The sequence below is a fragment of the Xenia sp. Carnegie-2017 genome, unplaced genomic scaffold, assembly GCF_021976095.1.
Source record: "Xenia sp. Carnegie-2017 unplaced genomic scaffold, XeniaSp_v1 HiC_scaffold_16, whole genome shotgun sequence".
Classification (NCBI taxonomy): domain Eukaryota; kingdom Metazoa; phylum Cnidaria; class Anthozoa; order Malacalcyonacea; family Xeniidae; genus Xenia; species Xenia sp. Carnegie-2017.
This window is the reverse complement of record NW_025813469.1, coordinates 5,667,845-5,681,930: the sequence shown is the minus strand read 5'-3', so window position 1 is coordinate 5,681,930 and position 14,086 is coordinate 5,667,845.

Sequence of the window (14,086 nt, the reverse complement as noted above, 5' to 3'; positions counted from 1 at the left end):
AGGCTCTTCATCTTCTCTTGTTTTGCAGATGAAAAAATGGGTGCTATTAGAGCAGCTGGTGTCTTGGAAAGAATGAAACTTATTTTCATGGAATAGGACATCTCTGCTTCTGATGAATCGCTCTGCCTCTAATACATACAACTTGTATCCCTTAGTATTCTGAGGATATCCAACAAACATTGCTTTCTTAGCTTTGGGTTCGAGTTTGGTTCGTAGACTATCTGGTGTATGTACGAAACACACGCATCCGAATACTTTTAAATTTGAAACATCTGGTTTCTTTCCGAACCATCTTTCAAATGGCGTTTCATTCTTCAGGGTACTTGTTGCACTACGATTATGTAAATAAACAGCAGTATTTATTGCTTCGGCCCAAAAATGGAGTGGTAATTTGGCATGGTAGAGCATTGAGCGAGAACTTTCTAATAGTGTTCTGTTTAGTCTCTCAGATACGCCGTTCTGCTCTGGGGTGCGGGGATTGGTAAGCTGGTGTTTGATTCCTTTTTCCACACAAACTTGACGAAATGATTCCGAGGTGTACTCTCCTCCATTGTCAGTTCTAATTGACCCCACTTTATAGCCTGATTCATTCTCAACCAAGGACACGTATTCTTTGAACTTGCATGTTACTTCCGCCTTTCGTTTAATGAAATATACTGTGACGAATTTGGTGTAGTCGTCAGTGAACGTTAGTACATACTTGCTTCCACCCATGGATGCGACATTCATTGGACCACAAAGATCACTGTGAATTAATTGAAGTGGTTGGCTTGTCTTGTTGATGCTTTTCTTCGGAAAAGGTAGCCGATGCATCTTTCCCTGAGCACAAGCTTCACACTCTTTGTTGAATTCATTACTTGAAGATTTCAAACCTTCAACTAGCTTCCCTTTAATCATCTGATTTAAGCAGGAGTAGCTCATATGACCATACCTGCAATGCCATTTCTCCAATGAAGGCATATCAGTACCAGCTACTTGGGCATATTCATGTGTATTCATCATATACAGCTTGTCTTCAATGATATGTCCAATGGTAATACTTCTGCCATCTTTCGAAACAACGCATCTTCCTTTATCAAACAACACTTCGGCTCCAAGCCTAGTCATGGCAGGTACAGATAATAAGTTCTTCGAGATTTCAGGCACATACAGCACATTGCTTAGGGTAAGAGTAATAACATTAGATCCATCATAACAGGGAATTTTGACCTTTCCTTCACCATATGCATCAATTGTACTATTGTCACCAAGGTATATCTTAGATGGCTTCCCATACTCACTATAGTCGAGGAGCTGATCGACTTGAAAAGTCATATGTTTTGTTGCTCCACTGTCAATGAGCCAGTTGGTGTCTTGGTCTTTACTACTTTAGCACTTGAGTAGGAATTAAGAGCAATGTTATCAAAATGTTGTTTCTTTCCATCTGTCTCTGCAATGTTTGAGTGATGACTTCTACGATTGAGTGGGCAATTCTTCATCACATGGCCAACTTTTCTACATTTGAAACACGTCGGACCTTGACTTGATCCAGATTCGTGGTGCTGATTCTCTTTGAACTTGCCAACATTGCGATCACCTTGACCACGTCGATTTCTTCCACGAGACGACCAATTACCTCTTTTAGAAAATAGTGTTTCATTTTCATTTCTGTCACCTGAATTTTCACATTTGCGCTGTCTTTCTTTCTCTTCACGCTTCTTGTATTCTTCGATGAGTAAACCTTTCACATTGTCCCAATTTAGTTCATCCGGTTTGGTAGCGTTGAGGCTAGAAATAAAACTGTCGTATGAATCTGGCAAACTTCCAAGCACTACGGTTGCGAATTTCTGTGGCGTTATTTCTTCTCTTAACTCTCGCAATTGTTCTGCCAAAGACGTCATGTACGTTAGATGTGTCATTATATCAGTGCCTTCTTTCATAGTAGCGGCGTAGAATCGACGATTAAGTCGAACGATTTGTGTTATCGAAACACATTCAAACTGTTTTGTAGGATTTCCAAGCCGCGCGAGGATCTATTGTCGACGAAATATGGACTTGTAGATCTTTCTGCACGCTGAGCGCGATTAACGAATATGCTTTGTCGGAACGCAGACGATATGAATTTCTTACAGTTGTTGTCGCCGTGTCATCCGGGGCAACCTCTGTTCCTTCAACAAATCCCCATAGACCACGCTCCATCAACACAAGCTTTATATTATACTTCCACGACTGGTAATTTTGCCATCGAGGTGCTCTATTTTGTAATCTCGGCCATCTTAAACATACGGCTGACACGCGCTTTACTTCACAATTTATCCCTTATCGTGTCAATAATACACATACAAATTAGTACAGCTTCAACGACCGTTATGGGCCCATAACCTGATAAAATAATCCAAAGCTTTGCTTTATACAAAGAAGGTTTATTTAACAGTATCAACTTAACACAAAGCAGGCACGTGTAGAAAGAGCGCCATATATAAAGTAAGAACAGGAAAGTTATAGATTACGGAACACGTGATTACATGACGTAACTATTATATTCTAACAGTTTGTTGGGGTAATAAGCCCAAATTCAAAAGGGACTGCTGGCTTAGAAGATTGTGTTCTTAAAGGATGAAAACAATTGAAGTAGACAAATTTGTAATGAAAAAGAAGTATGTTGGTGTTACTACAGATGGTAAATGTACTATACTGGATCTAAATCGGGCTCGTGGAAAAGGTTAGAAGATCATGTTGAGTGAATGCTGATGAATGTTTGTTGTGCTTGACATCGTTCTGACCTTGCCATGGAAGATATGGAAAAAAGTGGTCCTGAGTTAAAACATTGGAAATCATATTTACTTTCTATCCCAGAATACTACCAAAAGTCTTCAGTCAGGGTAAAAGATCTAAAGAAATTGCTTCCTACCATGAAGGCTTTCCATTCTCTTTTTTATATTTCAAACATAGCACTGGTTTAGTTAGAGATTTGCTCTCTGCAATAGTGGTGATTTCACCTTATACCATGACAGTTGAAAGAATTGTTTCAATATACAATATTCTGTACTAAAAGCTGAGGACAGCAACCAACCAGAAAACATTAAATGATAGAATGATTATTTCCTGAAATGATGTCCTAACTGCCTTATATAACCCAAAGCCAGCCGTTTTATCATTTTTCAGCAAGAAAGAAAAACGCAGTGCAAGTCCATGTCTTGAAACATTCAAACAAAGAGATTTTGAATTATTGCTACAAAAAGTTTGAATTATTGCTTAAAGTAAAACAAAGCTAAGGTTAAAAACTAGTTTTACATAATTTCCCTTTAGAATTTGGGTATTTGCTTAACCTCAAGGCCACATTTTTTGTTGCGCCATTTTTCTTGTTTTGACCCCTCCCCTGTAAAAATTCTTTAAAAAGGCACTGCTAGCAAAGCTTGTATTTGCATAACCTCTTGAGTTATGTGGTTTTGACAACTGTCAGTGAGCAGCAGTAGGTCATTGCAATCCTTTTATAAAAGCATTAGACATATCGCTACCAGGTAAGTTTCCGTTCAAAGTGAACAAATAAGTTCTTTGTTTATTCGTTGGATGGAATTCGGTCGGTCGATCGCAATTGTTGATTGGCTGTTTTCATCTTCTTTGCAATTTAAGATAATGCTTAGCCTGCGTACAGGCTACCAAGAAAAGCACTATCCACTCCCTTGCCTTTATCTTTTCAAGTGTCTTTATTAAGAATATGTAAAAATATGCCCAAGATGTTGGGTTACACCACTTTAATATTTAGAATCTAACGCAATAGAAGCAGAAATTGAGAGTTCACATATGATTCAGGGTTCGTACAAAACTCCAATGTTCTTTAATTTTAATTGAAACATTCAAGCCCTTAAAAAACTTGAAATTGATACGATGTGCTGAAATTATTATTATTATTATCATTGTTATCATTGATTTTTACAGATGATAGACATGTCAGGAAAAATACTGGTATCAATATGTGTCCTCTGTCTGCATAACAATTACAATATCAAATTACTTATAAAAATACAGTACAAAACAACAAAACTTTAAGTTCTATTATTAAAACATTCATTCAACTTCTTTTAAAAAGTGAAAACCTTCTAAGATATTTTTACATTTATAGTTTGCCACCTATTTTTAACACTAGTTTCACAACGTTCATTTGATGATATCCTTCTCGTGCCAAACTTTATTTCCTCAGTTTTTTTTTCACATTCATTATCAATTCATTTTCGTCAAAGTATCTTATAATTATTTCATTCTCATTTGATAAAGTAGCTATTATCAACGACTTAAAAAATTTTCCCAGAACAATAAATAACGGCCCAGTGTTATCCGTATATATTATAACACTAGATTGAATGGATATATCAACAAGAGTTTTGTAAAATGAATGTACTCGAATTCAAAATTTTATGGAATTTTTTAACATGTAAACCCACTACTCTCTTTTCATAAGTGAAGTAGACTGAATTGTATCAAAACTCTTTATTACACTAAAAGTAACTTGTGTGCTAAATGGCTAATGTCAGAACTTTGAGAAAACTTACCAACATGGCAGCCTTCAAGTCATATAGAAACACACCACTTGCTCTCGATTCATGATTAAAAATTTTTTGCTTTAATTTTTATGTTTTTTTGCCTCCCGTAAGTTTCGCTTTGTTGAAAATTCAAGATCTTCTTCGTGCTTAAATTTTTCAAAATATCTTCTTAAAAGTCTTTGAAAACTGCTTGAATAATAACTCAAGCAAATGTACTGCATGGGCATCTAAGTATGAAACCCCAATGCATGCATTTTTCTTGTTTCAAAATCAAATGTGTACATGCACTTGTATAATGAGTCCGAATAGAAAGAAACTTTATGGCTACCAATTCATGCAAGGAATTGTGTTATTATTTCAATTTATTAAATGATGCAATGTGTGATTTGATGCATGAAGAACATATTTTAGTCTTGACTTTTATTTAAAACTTTTCAATAAGAAGACAGACGTTAAATCATTGTAATCTATTTTACACGTCATAGCTAATTTACAATTTATGATTAATAATTTCTTTGCATTTTTGCTTATTGGAGACAAGTTATAGTTAAAGATTTTATACTCCTTGAGAGAACTTCATTCATTACCAGTTTCTCTCAGTCTTGGTCGCTCTTCGCTTTTTTCATATCCTTCTTTGTCGATTACGTTTGACGCAGTATGACAATAATGACTTGCCCAAGAGCAAATATTCTTGTAAACGGTAAAATCCTGTACAGAAACACTTAGTTAGCATTCAAGATCAACCAGTTTATTAATTATATAATGTTGAACTTTAGAATACTTGTAAGTTGCATGGAGTTAAGTATTAAAAAGAAATACAGTTCATACTTAAATGACACGACAAAGGGTTATGGGAGTGATTGCAAATGAGTTTGGGGGAATTGTTTACATAGCTTTACATAGTTTATATCTGTTTCATAGATGGGTTTTAGTTGATATTATTTTTGGCTCAAAAAATCGCATTAAGGAAAGATTTTATTTGTATTAATATTGTTTTTCAATGAAAAAAACAAAGTTTGCCACAGAAGTAAGTAAATTAATTTGATTTTGCTTAAGCTTTGCTGTTAACTTATCATGTAATCGTGTTTGATTACAGATATATTAAAATTTCTGTTAATAATAAGATATGCGACCTTTATGAAATATGAATCTGACGGACAAAACATAAATAAATTCATGCGCTGAAGCAAGATGACTTATTAGTTGCGTTAACTTAATGAGGTAACTCGTTTATTTTCATCTTTCATCTCTCGCTTGTTTGTATCCAAATTCCCATTCTAAGGACTATATATATGTTGTTTAAAATAACAACGGTGAAAAACAACACATAATATATGTGACATTTTGTGCATGTTCTTCCCCCCGCCCCAACACAAAATCCTGCCACTGTTTGATTGTATACTAAAATAGCCATTGATAACAATAGATTTCACAACAACTAAAACATAGAACAAAAATATGTTTCAGCAATATAAGATATCTTTTAATAAAATAAACACAATGAAACGCGTGCGCTGATTGGTTTAGAGCTGTGTTTGCATTAGCCTGTGCAAAACACATCTGAGTTCTACCAATCAAATCAATCATAACAATCAATCAGTCAAAGAAAATTTGCAAATCGATCATGAATACATTTTAGAGGAAAAATTAAAATGTTTGTCTGTTTCGCATTTTGTTATTTTATAAAAGAAATAAAAGATGTTTTTCGTGGCAAAATATTCGACTTTACCTATCCAAATTTTTTTAATCCAATGCCAATTGTAAGTTTATTAATTTATTCATCAACTGATAAAGTATACTGATAAAGCGCTAAAATATTTGCGTCCGACGATAGAAATTTTTTAACTGAAAAGAATTATTGATTTTAGTTTGTCATGTTCACAACAGCTTCTGACTGTGTATCGATAACATCAATCGGGAGCACTCAAATGCTTTGCATTATTTCTCATTACTTATTGTTTATGTTATTTAAGTTCAGTATTTTTAAATTTAACATCTGTTGACAGAGCAACTGTTTTGCATATTCTGTCATTAGTAAGCTGAAAGGCCTTATTCGGTTTTGTGCTTTTATTCGGGATTATTTTGCTAAAAATATTTAGGTGTAGATTCAGCGGGATTTTAAGGATACATTGCTCTAAGGAGAATTTCTTTGTAAGTGTGCTTTTAACGTTGAGTTTAACGGATGTTTATGATAAAAATGATATAGAGAAGCTTCACTCGCTTATCCAGCTTCATATCTTTCTTTATCAATTTGATAAAACAGACAAAAAGCATAATGCTTCGCCACAAAAAATATAAATTAATAAGAATATAAAGAGTACAAAGTGTTTAACTATAGTTGCTTAGCTTTGTCGTTAAGCTGGTGCCAATTGAATTTATAATACTGTATTTACCCTTGACTAACATTTTATAATGAAAGCCATTTTGGTTGTAATAGAAATAAGTCTGGAACATACGACTGTATTCATCCTTTTTTTAATAAATCCTAATATTCTTGCAATTATTTATTGCATAGCAAATTCTATTAAGAAACATTAGCGTCAATCACACAGATAAGATTATTTTAATGATAACATAGCAATTTGGAACGAAGATGTAGGAACACTCTTTGGAAAAGTATTTCCCCTTGTATGGGAAAATAAACATGATAACTTATTAACGGACGTTTTGTTTATTTGAAAGTACTTCAACCTTTAACATGCTATCCTTTGAAACTCTTAACAAATAGAATTGCTTCTATGTTTAATTAAATTTTCAACTTAAAAATTAATTTTACAAAACTTTTAATTCGTTACTAACAGAGAGACACAGTTCGGCATTTTGTTGACCAAAAAGTAAGCGGATGGCGGCAAAAGAAACTGCCGCTTTTCTCTAAATAGATATTTGATAAAAAGGCACTCCTTACTGTGACAACTACACGCAGCTTAAAATGTGAAAAAAAAATTTGACGTATTTATGTTTGTAGCCTGTATGAATACTATTCGTGCTTTTCAAGAGTCGCTTCTTAAAGTAGCAGGAAAAATTTTAGATACTTTTAGAAATATCATTTTAAAGTGACTATAACTTAAAATAAAGTTTCTTCTTGATAAGAAGAACAAATTTAGCGAAGGGAAAAGTTATTTTTGTATTTCCTAAGCTAAACAAAATATTCTTTGTGATGTTAGAGTCATATAAGTTGCCAAAAAGACTACGTTCAATGGTGAAATACCTCAAATCTTCTTTTTCCTTTGCCAACATTTCCAGCACCAGCAGTAAAAGCATCAACGCAGTACGACACGGTTATTAACACGAGCAAGAAACACACGATTTTGGTAAACATTTTAAGATAGATATAGTTTGTGAAGTACTTTTCTTGATTTCCTAATTTGCCTTCGCTGATAGCACTTTCGTGTGTGAAATTGAGAAATTAGAAAAAGGCAATTTATACTGTTCGGATGGCAAATGTAATTTATTTTAATGCGAAGAATAATGAGCCACGTGGGATCATCCGGTGTGAGCATCCTATGTCAAACCTTATTATATTGTTCTGTCTCATTTGTCTAAGCCAGCCTGGTGTTTTAAATAAAAGTAAAGTATGTGTCATTCTATGTATTGCGTGCAAGAAATAAAAACAGATTTCAACAAGTCTCTAAATTTATTTCAACACCGTGCAAATATATATATGTGGTGGTCAGTATTGAATTGTAAAGTTCCATCCTATAATGTACATTAATTCTTAAATTGTAGTTTTAACAATTGCAACGGCTAGCTGAAATCATCAAAACAATCTGAAAAAATGTGAAAAAGAAAAACGCACAAATGCATTAGATATCAAATAACAATGATGAAGGCAAGCATTTTTTACGTCTCTGCTAAAGAAGCATTAAAATGTAATTAATGAAGTGTTGATGCATGTGCATGTTGTAAATAATGGAAGCTGCAATATGATGCTGACGTTTTCTGGATAATTTGCGACAAATTAAAAAAATAAAATCTTGCAGGTGTATTTGTAGAAAATCTTGCCAAAAAGCTTTTTTCTCGGGTCACATAACAGAGAAAAATCACAAAAAAATTTTAATACATCGAGTTGATAGATGGCGAATATTCATGCGAAAACTTTCGATGCAATAAAATGAAAATCAAGGAGAATTGGATGATTCGTGTTATCGACGCTTTGTAATAAATGTCTTATCAGATTAATAAAATTCGTTTTATATATACCAGCAAAAAGTTATTAGAAAGTTAATGAAACTGATACGAGATATTACGTGATTATACGTCTCCAACTAAATTTGCTAAAAATAGTTAGAGTCTCTCTAAGTATAGCTAAAGTTAAAATATTAAAATAAAGTTAGATTCCTGAAACGACGAGACTTTTTGTTAAATAATTTATCTATTTGAGTCGTTTTTGTTCTAAATTGCAAACACCTCCGCAAACGTGATATTACTGTTCCATTTATATTTTAGCGTTTAAATTTTTGCTTTAATCAAATATTGTATCTAAGAATTTCTTGTTGAATTGCAAAATCTGCAGTAAAACAGATATTAAAATGAAAACAATTTTTCAATATTTAATTTCATGCAATGGTATTTTAAAGAAAACATTGGACCAAATGTTTAGAACATTATATTGGTAAATTGCAATTAACATTTCTTAGGAGCGAATTTGGTGAATGAAGTTGCACAGGAATTTCTTTTCATAATGTTTTTGTACTCGATAGACTCGTTTTCCTGAGAATATCTATGATTGCCATACATAAAATTGAAAAGTAAAACAGGCATTAAGATTCACCCGAAAAATTTTTATCATATTATGAAGTCCACCAAATTCTGTGCTAAAGTCAAAAATGATTCACTTCCCAATTCATTTAGTGGGTCACAGCCTTACTCCCGTTTTCTTTCCTCCCCCTATGGTATGTCAGCGCATCCGCGCATGCTATGAAAATGCTTTTTTTTAAATTCATCGTTCCGATCAATTTTTACGGACACTTTCTATCTAGATTAAAAAACACTATTTGCATAAGTTTACGAGTTGAGATAAACATCTTAATGATTACTCACCAAGAACTGCTTCGTATATAGACAGAATAAGTGGCTGCATAAGACATAGTATTGTATTTTCAAAAGAGCAGCATTACCTATGCATGGAGGCAGCTCCAACATTTGCACAGCCCTTGAAAAGCCTATGGTCGGCACTTACTTCATCTACACATCTATTTATAACGTCGAAAAAAATCAAATAGAGGCAAATTTTCCTGTTTGCGTTGGTGGATTCATGATCATATTTGAAGATTAAAAATTAATGAAGACTAATTGCCACTTCATTTCTGCACGAAATACTATAATGAACTACACAAACATTTTAAGTGTACCAAAAAATCCAGTGGAAAAACTCACTGTGGTGAAACGGATCCAATACGGATAATTTGATTCAATCAAACACAATAATTTTGATTTACCATAGGACGTCTTCATGGAATTAATAAAATTTGCTTGTTTTCAACTGTAAACATTGAGGTACTTGCAGCTGATATTTCCAGTTTTCGAAAAATGATCAGTTAATTTGATCATAATTTTAGGGCTGGTTCCATATGCATTGAGCATTTTCCAACAATCCAACTAGATTTAAAATCATAAAACATTCCAGATTTATCATGCAGTTACGTGTACTTTTTGTATTTCAAACTTTGAACGACATTAAATTCTTATGTTCGATAAATAAGTAATAATTTCGGGGTGTTATTTAATATAAGACCTAGTCCTCCCACGATCACTTTAAATATGGACCAAGTAATCCAATCGTAAATACATCATAGATATTTGTGGTCATTTAATTGGCATTAACATACATCATTAAAGTCTTAAGCTTCAAGCTTTATCGTGATTACTGCGTAGGTTTTGTTTTACTTTCTGTCTTCATTGTACTTTCTTCCTAAACTTTATCCGTTAAATTAACTTGCTCCGATCAATGGCACTGCACATTGTTTATGCTAAAGAAGAGGCGAGTTTTAATGACCCAATCTACTTGAAATCCAACTCCACTAAAATTCTATTGTTAGGGGAGGCAAGCTGTCATTTTAAAAAGTTGGAAACACTGACTATATTTATGACCAAAATCAGCTGTTAGCCTGTTGCTGAGTTCATGTATATAGTTTGGGAGTTTCTTTGAATACTCGAGCATACTGCGCTTAGTCAGGTTTATTTTATAAGTGATAATTTTGTAGTTGATATCATAGGTTTCCTTTTAATATGTTTCATAAGACTTTATCATCATCATTTCAACTTAGAGTTAATTGGAATTCTTTATCATCATCATTTCAACTTAGAGTTAATTGGAATTTTTAAGGTTAGTAAGATCCTTAAGTTTTAGGTTTTTAATACGTTAGTAAGACATAAGCGAGATAAAGGATTAGATTTCAAATTATTTCGGTAGGAGTGATTTGTAGGAAAACAGTAAGCATTAACTTTTTCTTTCTGTTAGTCATTACTTACTCTTTCTGTTAGTCAAGTACTTTTTTTTCTTCCTGTTAGTCATGCTTTCTTTTTTTGAGTAACTTGGTATCTGTTCTATCATTTCATCATTTCTCTCCGTTTCAACGAGACAGTTGCAAAGTAAACTCGTTCATTGGCGAGAGGTGGCACAAATTCATATATGCATAACTTAATCCGTAAAGTACAATTGATTTTAGAGGAGCTTAACACGGCTGAACAAGCATATATAAATAAGTGTTCGCTTCTTCAAATTATTGAGTTCGCCTCTCCCTTCTAAACAAGTGTACGAAAATTTTATTTTATCAAATCAAATGAGCGTGTTGCAATAGAAGATCATAATTATAACATATATAAATTCTATCTTATATTGTAATTTTTATATTCTTTTTGTTTTCTTTACATGATTTCACTTATGCAAATGAAGTGAAAAATATTGAGTTGGATGAGAAAAGTCCATCTTTGTTGAATATTTTGTAATGAAGATAATAATTAATTCGTTGTAAAACAATTTTCTTTTCAAGAAAAGTTTAAAACATCCTTAAATTATTTTAGTATTTTCAATACTGCTGTGTAAAAAGCCTTCTGTGATATGTTTTGTCGACGTTTCTTCAAGAAATTTTTCATTTAATGACAAATTTTCTCACCAATTTGAAAACTACAATTCAATGTTTTTTGAATTCATCGCTATTTTTCTAACGTGATAAAATGCTATGTTTTATTGATGATAATAAAGCTTTGCCACCTACAAAGAACGTTTTATAATTACTCTATTGATACTTGAAGTTGTGATTTTAGTTTTTTTTTGTATGAAAGGTTTAGTATGAATTGTCGACGTTGCAGGACACTTGCAAGTAGCTGAGCTACTGAATTCTTTTGATAATTATTATCAAATAGTATGGATTGCTTTTATTGTAGCCTACATAACAACCAAAACTGCAACTCGTTATTAACATTCATAAAGGAAGGTCGTGTTCAGATTTTGATGGAAACATATCATATTCAAAAACCGTCTAACGTCTGTAAAACGTTTTTACATACAGTAGTTGTATAAATATCCATAGTTTCACCACAAAATTCCATCTTAAGAAGCTGAATTAGCTGTAAGATCGTTATTTTAAGACATCAACAATTTCACCTTAGAATTATAAAAGTTATATAAGTTCATTGCAAAATATTGATTGAAAAATGTAAATTTTCCAACATAAAATATCTGCTTTTAAGAATCGCGTGAGGCTGATGATTACGTGTAAGATCGCCTTTTTAAACTTACATTTCTCATTAGCCAAAGCAACCTTCAATGACAATTTGACTTCTTTGTTACTAAGTTTAGTTCCCCACAATGTCATATCCGTCAGCAGACAACGCTCATCCTGTATCGCTTTGCACATGTTAGGAATACATTGATCCGTTATGGGCAATAACCAAGATTCAATCTTTCAACGTTACAATGTTTACTGATCAGTGCGTTAAACAACATGCTCACACCGTCGTCACCTATGTTGTTCTCTATTAATAAAAGATCTGTCAATGTATAACGTTCATTAATCGATGCATCACACAACTTTCGCATACATTGAATCGTTAATGAATTTTTTTATTTATCAAAGCCTTGAAAGCCTTTTAAGACCTGTTTCAAATAATACGTTTACCACTTCGTCATTGACTCCTGCACTCTCGTAGATTTCAATCTCGGTCAATTTTTCACAGCATCCATTGCTTAAAGCAGTGAAAAAACTGAAGAGATTTCCAAACATGAATTTGAAACTCAAGCACAGTAGGTGTCTACCATTTTCACTGTTGAAAATTTTTCGAAAATAAAAGATGCACACGGTGTCTCAACACAAACGTTAATTAAACAGAAGTCTTCCAGCTTTAAATGTTGGTGTTCGATTTGGCAATCTTGCTCATTGAAAGCTTGAAAACTACCTCAATATCTGTATTGGTTTGTTTATTATAACGAAATTGTAACTGCAGCTCAGTGATGCACTTTTGTCGAATCATTTTAATTGCCGCTCGAAGAGAATTAGTGTCAACCATGTCCAAGCGAAGGGTCACCAAATTCCTCATATCTCTGCAAACAAAGACTATCGCAGTCCAATCACGGAGTGAAAATTTAAATCTGCCTTCATTTAAATTGGTGACTTCTTCGACATCATCAAGAACTGTTGTTTCACAAATTTTCCTAACAAGTACATCGTTGTCAACTTCTTTCAAACATTTTAGCATGAAGATCATTTTGTGCTTAAGACTTAAATTTTATCTGAAAAGACATCACATCTTTGTACAACCCCCGCAAACATAATTTATCTTTGTCAATTTTCTCAAATTTCTTTCCTAAAAGTCCTGCATTAAATTGGAGCACTACACAGCAAAAAATTAATTTCTTAAGAAAACATAGTTTCTTGTTTTTAGAATAATTTTCTTAAAACAAGAAAAAATTTTAAGAAAAGAATATTTCTTATTATAAGAAAAAATTTTTAAAAGAGGAAGGTTTTCTTAAAAATACAGTTTTCTTAATTTAAGAAATCTGTTTTTTCTTAAGAAATATATTTTCTTGTGTTAAGAGTACATTTCTTAAAACAAGAAGACAATTTCTTAAGAAAAGTACATTTGTTATGGCAAGAGTGAAATTTCTTAAAAAGAGGAAGGGTTTTTTTTTATAAGAATTGCAATTTTCTCAATTTGGGAATCTGGTTTTTCTTAAGAAAATATACTTTCTTGTTTTAAGAATATTTTTTTAAAACGAGGAAAAAGTTTCTTAAGAAAAGAATTTCTTTTATTATAAATACAAATTTCTAAAAAGAGGAAGCTATTTCTTAAGAAACACAACTTTCTTAATTCGAGAAATCTGGTTAGTTTTTTGTAAAAATTTTTTTACTATTTTAACAATTATTGTGTTACAAAATAGAATATTTTCTTAACAAACTCTGTGCCATGGCATATGACAGATGATGTATTGTAAATGTTCAGCATGTGGAGGCCAGGTAGAAGACCTAAGATGTAAAATTTCGCCCTCAATAAACGCTTTTCTTTTTACAATATAGACTGGCAGTGGAATAATGAAATTCCTAGCAATGTCTGACGGTATTTCGTTG